The 9,909-nt window shown below is 38.5% G+C and overlaps 1 long non-coding RNA gene across 1 annotated transcript; it reads left to right on the top strand.

Annotated features, from left to right (window-relative positions):
• Positions 1–7,780: 7,780 nt before the first annotated feature.
• On the top strand, positions 7,781–9,627 carry LOC132116863 (uncharacterized). Its single transcript, XR_009425712.1, has 4 exons — positions 7,781–7,845; positions 8,883–9,028; positions 9,160–9,228; positions 9,415–9,627. It is a non-coding gene; the product is annotated as an uncharacterized LOC132116863 (long non-coding RNA).
• Positions 9,628–9,909: the final 282 nt, after the last annotated feature.

The raw sequence follows: 9,909 nt of genomic DNA, 5'->3' as shown, positions 1-9,909 counted from the left end.
CTCAAAACGTCCCTTTTCATCATGCAGTACAACTTTCGCTCAGAATGATTCACTCAGTAAAGAATTTTTCTCCAGATGCACACGCATGTCTACAAGATGAGTGCTTCATGAAGCAGCATCTACTATGTACAGACATCTAAACATCTTTAAGATGTCAGTTTTACATACAGTCTAGATTGAAAGACATGTATTTATTTATTTACTATTGTGGTTGTGCCACCCTGACACTTGAGAACATACGAACTGCTGGGGAAATTCCTCTAACAGCTTTAAAACTGTAATTTGTTTATAGAAAAATCAAACAGAAAACCATGCCACAGTATTTTATTTAGAATGTAGTGTCACTAAAACACCATTTGAAATTGTTTTAATATGTGAAAGACATATTTGTTCATATTGGTCAGACATTTGAGGTTTTGGAGGTTTGAGATAGCAAAGCATAAAAATTATTATTTAAAAAATAATTTCAGCAGTTTGCACATATTAGTAAGCATACAAATAAAAACACAGGTTCATTAGTCTTTCTCTCGGTGTGATTGGCCTATACTCAAAATATGTTTCAGATATTTAAATCTAAAATTGCTTCACAGTTGGTGAAATTGACTGTAGTTTTGACTAAACTATAAAACCTTGAGAAGACAAAGCGTTCTGTGATTCTCCATATGATAACAGAAGGATGTTGTGTTCTAGACAAAAAAAAAAGCATAGATTCATCTGTACATCATAACTTTCATAAATGTTTAAACCTTGTTTAACCCTTTCAGATCTGATAGCTGCAGAGTGAGATCTCTCAGAGATAGACACCTCATACAGTTTATCATACAGTGAAGTGTTGCTCTTTACAGAAGAGTAGCACAGCTCAGAAAATCACATGCACAAGAAAATCTGCTTTAGGATTGACTTTATAAGATAATTGTTGCAATCTAATATACATAAAATATTTTCTTTCTTTTTCTTTTTTTTTTGCTGTTGTCAATCACACCATAAACTATCATGAGTGTTTTCTAAAATTCCAAAATGAATCAATTAGTGAAGTTAATTATTCTAGAAGTGTTATGTTAATATTAGTGTACATGAACACCATGATATAAGGTGATTTCCACATTTCTGAAATAAAAACCAGGGACATTTCTTCAAAATATGTTATATCAAATGTAACTCAATGTCTGCAGTCTAAAGTGATCTTTATTATAACAGGAGATAATAACAAGTGACAAACGTTTGGTCCCCTGCTTTAATAAAGAGAAGTTCAGAGTGCAGACCTCAAGTTACGTTTGATAGACTGTTTAATTTAACATGTTCATTTTCACATGGTGTATAAATAGCTTTTCAAATGTTATTTTATGTTTATCCTCTGTGTTAATACTACACCCATTATGATTAGTGTCTTAGTTCAAGCAACAGTCAGCGTGCTAGTAATATGCTGATGCTAATGAGCAGCTAGTTAATATTGAGAATCGGTCCCTGAACTAAAGTGTTATCAAGACTAAAACTAGCATCTCCTCTAAGAAAAATAAATAAATAAATTACACACAGCAAAACAAGATAATACTGAAAGTGAAATTAATTTTGTTTGGAGATCGAGACACTGCTCAAGGGCCAATCAGTGATAAAGAAAGAGCACTAAAATACAGGGTCAAATTAACCCTTTGTGTTCATGTGTTCGTCTAATAAAAAAATCAGTGTGTGAAAGCTCATGCAAGTAGCACATACTATTTATATCAGGAACACAAAAATCACCACAGCGACAAAGAAATATAAAACATTAATAAATGTTAAACATTAAAGACATTTTTATTGTGTCACAGTTAAACACTGTTAAGCTGAATCTGCATCAAAAACTCTCATCAAATCCAGATTTATGAACGTGAAGGAACTCATTTCTAAAATAAATACCTACAATAAACACAAGTCTCTCTTACAGTTTTTTTTCAATCGCTAACAAGCGCTTACCCAAACTTCAGATCATTTTTCTAAACTCTTAACACAGACTTACACCTACAAAACACAATTGGCCAAATTGATCATTTTCTTCTCAAAAACACATTTTGTTAAATATATACTAACTCTCCATTTCAAAACAGAACACATGTTTCTCTGCACACACACTAACTTTACCAAAACACTGGAAATCTGACTCAAAATGAAATTATTCTTTCAAAGAATAACACTTGTTTTCACTTCACAAAGTATATACAGTCAATCACAGTACACCAGGTTTCAAAATACTGGTTATTGTTATTAGAAAAACAGCATAGACTTTTATGTTTCAGGTAACATGCAATCCACCTTTTACACTAAATTTCTTGGTTGGGACCTGCATGTCCACATGTACAGTAATGTTCACATTCAAACGCATTCTAGTAAAAAGCAAATCAGTTTTTTTTTTCTTTATTGTTTACTGAAGGAGGTACAGTAGAAACACAGTATAATAGAACAGACAAATTTTACAGTATTGCAATGCTTACAGTGAACAAAATGCTTACAAAAACAAAATTTTCTTCTGAAAAGAAAAGAAAAAACAGCCAAAAGCCCAGATAAAAAGGGGGGAACTAAAAATAGCACAAAATTAATTTATCTAATCCCTGCGATCTTCAGGGTTAGGCCACATGTTTTCGTCAACATCACATCTAATATTATCCAAGGCGATGCACCTGGGATAAAACCGCTTTGTATGTCGGATCCACCCTTGGCAATCTTGAACTGTGATGTCCCTGCAGCCAGCATCCATGGCTTCAAGGAGGGACATCTGGTCATGTGGCTGATGGTCATAAACCTTCCACCTCCATGCAGAAAAGAACTCCTCTATGGGGTTGAGGAAAGGTGAATAGGGTGGAAGGAAGACACATATCAGTCTTGGGTGGACTTCAAACCATACTGTTATTGCTTGCGAATGATGGAAAGCAACATTGTCCCAGGTAACTACAAAGGTCCTCATGTTTTCACCCTCCTGATCCTGCTCTGGTACCAGGCGCTGGTGGAGATCATTGAGAAAGGCAAGGAGGCGCTCGGTATTATAGGGTCCAACCTGACATCTCTGAAGGAGTAATCCTGCATTAGCCATTGCTGCACACATGGTAATGTTTGCCCCTCTCTGTCCTGGCACACCAACTGTGGCCCTTTTTCCAATTATATTTCGTCCACGTCGACGCCTTTTGGACAGATTGAATCCTGCCTCATCTATGTAAATGAATTCATGAGGGGCCTGGTTCCAATTCCATAATTCTCTGAAACAAGGTTTATGTATATCAAGTCATTACTGTATACCATACTGTACTGCAACCTATTACTGTGTAGGTTACCTACTTGCAATGTGCAAAGCTAATACAGTAATACTGGACATTGAATTGAATATACACTATACCTGGACATATTGTCGTCGTAGCTCCTTGACTCTCTCACTGTTCCTCTCAAAGGGAACAGTGTAGAGCTGCTTCATCCGCACTCTGTGTTTGGACAAAGTCCGTGTAATGGTTGTGAGGCTGATGCTTTCTATATTGCCAAATATCCCATGGTCCTCCACAATTCTAGTTTTAATTTCATGCAGTGTTATTGCATTATTTGCAACAACCATTTCCACAATGGCAAGCTCTTGATCATTATTGAGGAGCTTTCCTCTTCCCCCAGAGGGTGGAAGACGTTGCAGTCTTTAGAGGAAAAAAAAAAAATTCAACATATGCATTACTGTATGACCTTATTGACATGTCAAGTGAGAATAGAAACAGTCCATGTAAAATGCACTACTTACCTGTTGGTTTGTTGAAAGATGCGAATAATGGAGGCAACGGTTGACCGCCTCAAATTGGGTTGCACTCTTTCACCAGCCTCTCTTAGTGAGAGACCGTGGTTGATTACGTGGTCAATGATAGTGGCACGAATTTCATCACTGACTACTGTTCTTGCAGCCCTTAGAATGCCACCACCACGCATCCTTACACCTCTACCTTGCCCTCTCCTTGGGCCTGCTTCTCTTCCTGCACCTGCTCCTCTTACTGCACCTGCACCTCCTTCTGCATCTCTCACTGGACCTGCACCTCTCATTGCTCCTCTCACTGCTCCTCTCACTGCTCTTCTCACTGCACCTCCTTCTGCATATCTCACTGCACCTGCTCCTCTCACTGCTCCTCTCACTGCACCTCCTTCTGCATCTCTCACTGCACCTGCACCTCTCATTGCTCCTCTCACTGCTCTTCTCACTGCACCTCCTTCTGCATCTCTCACTGCACCTGCAACTCTCATTGCTCCTCTCACTGCACCTCCTTCTGCATCTCTCACTGGACCTGCACCTCTCATTGCTCCTCTCACTGCTCCTCTCACTGCACCTCCTTCTGCATCTCTCACTGCACCTGCACCTCTCATTGCTCCTCTCACTGCTCCTCTCACTGCACCTCTCACTGGACCTGCACCTCTCATTGCTCCTCTCACTGCACCTCCTTCTGCATCTCTCACTGCATCTCTCACTGGACCTGCACCTCTCATTGCTCCTCTCACTGCTCCTCCTTCTGCATCTCTCACTGGACCTGCACCTCTCACTGCTCCTCTCACTGCACCTCTCACTGCACCTCTCACTGGACCTGCACCTCTCATTGCTCCTCTCACTGCACCTCCTTCTGCATCTCTCACTGCATCTCTCACTGGACCTGCACCTCTCATTGCTCCTCTCACTGCTCCTCCTTCTGCATCTCACACTGGACCTGCACCTCTCATTGCTCCTTTCACTGCACCTCCTTCTGCATCTCTCACTGCACCTGCACCTCTCATTGATCCTCTCACTGCACCTCCTTCTGCATCTCTCACTGCACCTGCACCTCTCATTGATCCTCTCACTGCTCCTCCTTCTGCATCTCTCACTGGACCTGCACCTCTCATTGCTCCTTTCACTGCACCTCCTTCTGCATCTCTCACTGCACCTGCACCTCTCATTGCTCCTCTCACTGCATCTCTCACTGGACCTGCACCTCTCATTGCTCCTCTCACTGCTCCTCCTTCTGCATCTCTCACTGCACCTGCACCTCTCACTGCACCTCCTTCTGCATCTCTCACTGGACCTGCACCTCTCACTGCTCCTCTCACTGCACCTCCTTCTGCATCTCTCACTGCACCTGCACCTCTCATTGCTCCTCTCACTGCTCCTCTCACTGCATCTCTCACTGGACCTGCACCTCTCATTGCTCCTCTCACTGCTCCTCCTTCTGCATCTCTCACTGGACCTGCACCTCTCACTGCTCCTCTCACTGCACCTCCTTCTGCATCTCTCACTGCACCTGCACCTCTCACTGCACCTCCTTCTGCATCTCTCACTGGACCTGCACCTCTCACTGCTCCTCTCACTGCACCTCCTTCTGCATCTCTCACTGGACCTGCACTTCTCATTGCTCCTCTCACTGCTCCTCTCACTGCACCTCCTTCTGCATCTCTCACTGGACCTGCACCTCTCATTGCTCCTCTCACTGCACCTGCACCTCCTTCTGCATCTCTCACTGCACCTGCACCTCTCACTGCTCCTCTCACTGCACCTCCTTCTGCATCTCTCACTGCACCTGCACCTCTCACTGCTCCTCTCACTGCTCCTCTTACTGCACCTCCTTCTGCATCTCTCACTGCACCTGCACCTCTCACTGCTCCTGAGATATATTGTTTTTGAACTGATATCAATGCAGAAGCAGATGTTTTTTTATACTGTATCTAAGGTTTGGAATATTGTTTTTGCTATTGTGGGATGTTGTGTGTTAACATTCGTAAATACTACAAAAACAATCCATAATTTTGTTGGGAGGTATAGCTTGTCTGTTAAGAAAATGTAAGCATTTTGGAAATGTGTTCACTGACTGCATATTGTGTGAAAACGACATGAAATGTGTGAATGGTATGGCCACAAAAGACACTGAAGCTGTGCTAACTGTGTTTAGAGTTTAGGAAATGTGACAACTGTTTGGACAAACGCTTGTTAGCGACTGAAAAAAACTGTAATTCTGTGGTGTTTGCACTGGATTGTGTCTGGTGTGACACAGTGAGGTGTCTCCCTCTACAGGTGATCAGCAGAATCACAGCAGGTTTGTGTGATGATCACATCTGTGAGCTTCACCTGCACAAATACAAGCGTCTCCAGCACTACAGGATTTCTACAGCTCGACTAGATCATGTGTCAGACACACCAGGGCTGTGGGTTTGATTAGATAAACTGACCAATGAATCACTATAAATGACTCTGAATACAATTATCCACAAATGTATAACTCACAGTAACACACTGTGTGTGTGTGTGTGTGTGTGTGTGTGTGTGTGTGTGTGTGTTTGAGTGTGTGTGTGTGTTTGAGTGTGTGTGTGTATAAATCATTTAAACAGTTTGAACTTCTAGAAGAATATTAGTTAATCAGTGAGAACAGTACTGGTACTTTATTAATAAATATTACCAATAAAAGGTATAAAGGTGCTTAAGATGTTCTTCACAGCGATGCCATTCAGGCAAAGTTTCTTTAAAGAAACATCTCCTTCTCATCTTTTTAGAATCTGAAGACAACACTATTTTACCAAAAAGAAGCTTTTGTGAAACAGAAAGGTTCTGCAAATGTTAAAGGTTCGAATCATTAAAAGCTTCTTCTATAGCATCGTGAAGCACCTTTATTTCAAGAGTGTATTGAGTTGTTCATATAAGCAGAAGTGTGTGTTGTCACACAGTTAGTTTGTTACCACATCTTACACCACAGGACCATGGCAGAATTATGAAATATGAAATATCCATGACAAGGACATTTCTAAATGAAAGTGTGATCAACAGACAATGAATATCTCACTGGAGAAGCAGGGCCTCAAAAACAGTTTGAGGAGAAAGACACACATGAACTGTGATAAACCTGAAATATGTCATGAAATAAATATAGAGACCGATTCTTTAAACATTTATATATGAATAACTCTTGAGGGATGAGCACCAGATCAAAATGTGTCTTTCTCTTGGGAATTTCATCATTTTTGACAGTTGTCTCACTTAAATCTCTTGTTGGTAATTTTACTTATTAACTTCCAAATAAGAAGAGAATAAATTCATAGATTAGATGCAGTAACTTGTAATATCGACAGCTGTGTGTGTTGTAGTTCTGAGAGTGTTTTCTCTCTTCAGAAAGCAGTAACCTGCAGAACATTCATCAGGAATGTGTTGTTCTGTACTGCATGTCTTTTCATATAATGCATGTTTTTATAAATGAGCAATAATGATGACTATGTATTATTAGAACACAATGTAACACATCTCTCAGAAATCACAGAAAACTATTTGTTTTTATGAATTTCAGTGTATTTAATCCGTACTACTGAATGATATAAGTTCACACACTGCTTCAAATAAATATGAATAATGTTTCTGTTAACTTTTTGTGTTATTTCCGATGTACTTTGTGATTTTGAAAAAAAAAAGAATGATACTGTAATATTGTATGCATTCATAAAAAAAAAATGCATGAGAAAAATGTTAAAAAAGCGCATTGCAAACTTTTAAAACAGGGCTTTACTCGCCACACCGCATTAATGTCTGTGCAAAGCTGCTTAAATTACACTTTTCAATAAACTGTTAAATTCATAAGGTTGTAGTTCAGTATTTATTTATTTATTTAAAGGTGTTTGGTTTGAAAACTGTTAGATATATTACTGGGGCATCTATGCAAGTGCTTAAAGCAGACAGAGAAAAGTGTGTATGTGCACACACACACACACAAGTTTGAGATATACTAACTGTGTAAAAACAGCATCATCCTCCAGTTCCTTCTCTTTTTTCGGGCTCAGTAGAGTCAGAAGAGACGTTTACCTGTGTTTCTCTGTAACACTTCAACACAGACAGCTCTTCACAAGGTAATGACTCCCGTATCTTTAATTGTGTTGTAGATGAAAGACTTTAATATTAGAATGAAATAAACTTTAAAGTGTATGTTTCTAGTTCAACTAAATTGCTCACATCTCAAAGGGGTGGTCAATCATCTTTTTTTAATGACTTGCTTGTATTTATGGGGTGCACTGTAACATGGGTTCATGCTTTGAAAAAAAAATATATATGTATTATTATTTTTCACATATTGAGACCCAGAGAATATTAGTGACGAGGATAGCTCAGAATTTGTGCAAGCACGGCTCTTAGGATGTTTCAGAATAGTATGTTTTTGTAGTTGTCTCATTTTTAAGATACACTGTAAATGCTATTGTTGTTTATGTTATCTTTTGATCTATGGTTTTATTCGTACTAAAGCTTTATCCATACTACAAATTACAATGGAGATATTAACAGAAAACAACTTAACAAAGAATATACAACTATTCTTCCTCTTCTCTAAAGCAGCCCAACATGGCCCCTCCCCCTCTGATTCATGTTCATGGGGGGCGGGGTTTATGTAAATTTCAAGGTTTATGATGTCATTAATCCAGGAAGTAGCTCATTGTAGGCCTTAAAAAGTGAATTCTGAAAAAGACATCTTCTCCTGTATTACAGCAAGAGCAACATTACACACTTACTAATGTTAAAAAAGTGAAATCGTAACCTATGACTCCTTTAAAATTAAATACTAGAATAATAATGTGTTGTCTCAACTTAAAAGTGTTCATGCTTGACTTAAAATTTGTATTTTAGTTAAGTTATTTTAATTTCCTTTACTTAAGTTTAAGTTATCTCAAACATTTTGAAGCTGTTATAACTAATTGAAGCAGTATATTTTACAGTATATTACTGCTGTGTCAAACTTAAGTTAGTTAGGCTGTAGGTCTGATTTTATCATCGTATACTGTACATACAGTAACAGCACACAAGCCTAAGGAGAAAGTGAAATATAAACCAGTATTTCACAGTAATCAATGATACATGCCAAACTTCATTTTAACTCTAAATGTACATTTTGCAGTATATATTAAAGATTGAACCTCACTGGAGCTTCAGAATCTGCAAAAATGATCATCGAAAAGGACAAGAGTCGATCAGCTGAAGCACAAGAGAAACAGACACTGAGACAAGTTACACGGAACAGCATTTATGGAGACAGACCAAACTGTAAGTGTTTATGATCTTTATGAGACATGAATCTGTTTCACCCTCAGCTCTGTTTCTTCTTCTGAATGCTTTCAATGAATCCTGAGCCTTAACATTCATCCATTGTAAATGAAGATGTTTGTGATTTGCAGTTTGTCATGATTCAGACAGACCTGCTGAGATTCATTCTGAGGATTCAAAGACAGACGCTCACAGATGAGGTGAGATATTAATAACATACAGAGAATAAATATCTACAACTGAAATACAGTTCTGACAGAAGGTTTTGTCTTATCAGAAAGCAGCAAAAAACTAATATACTGTAGCACTTAAGAACTGTAAACTTGTATTTTATAGTACAGCTGTAGAAATGCAATACTCTTAAATCTTAATTTCTTGACTTTCAGATGATATAAACTATCAAGCTCTGCTCTGAAAACACTGGATCATGATCTGCTCACGAGTCACTGAACTCAGATCAGTCAAGTGCAAATATTCACAGCTTTTGCCATTTCAGAATCAAACCAACCAATATTGTGATTTAGATTTTATTTGGATTTATAATGCTGCTCTAGATTGAAAAAATACACTATAAATATGTCAAATATTATCTTGCTAATCAGTGCCGTATATGAAGTTGATACTGCTTTTATCCAGCATTAGAGTGATGTATAAACCTGAAGATCTGAACATCTGTGTTTGTCAACAGAATAAAGCAATCAATCATGATTTCTGACCCGTATTTATTCATTAAAAAAAACACGATTTATATTTGCATATTACATCTTTTAAGCAGTTTTCGAGCCACTATCACATTTTTACAGTAAAGCACAATATAAATGTTGTGTAATACACATCAGTACAACTGTCTCATCATCTGTGCAAACTGAAAGTGTTTCTGA

This window comes from Carassius carassius, chromosome 36 (genome assembly GCF_963082965.1).
Source record: "Carassius carassius chromosome 36, fCarCar2.1, whole genome shotgun sequence".
Taxonomy (NCBI): domain Eukaryota; kingdom Metazoa; phylum Chordata; class Actinopteri; order Cypriniformes; family Cyprinidae; genus Carassius; species Carassius carassius.
Note: the sequence above shows the minus strand (reverse complement) of the source record. Positions and strands in the feature narration are given on the sequence as shown.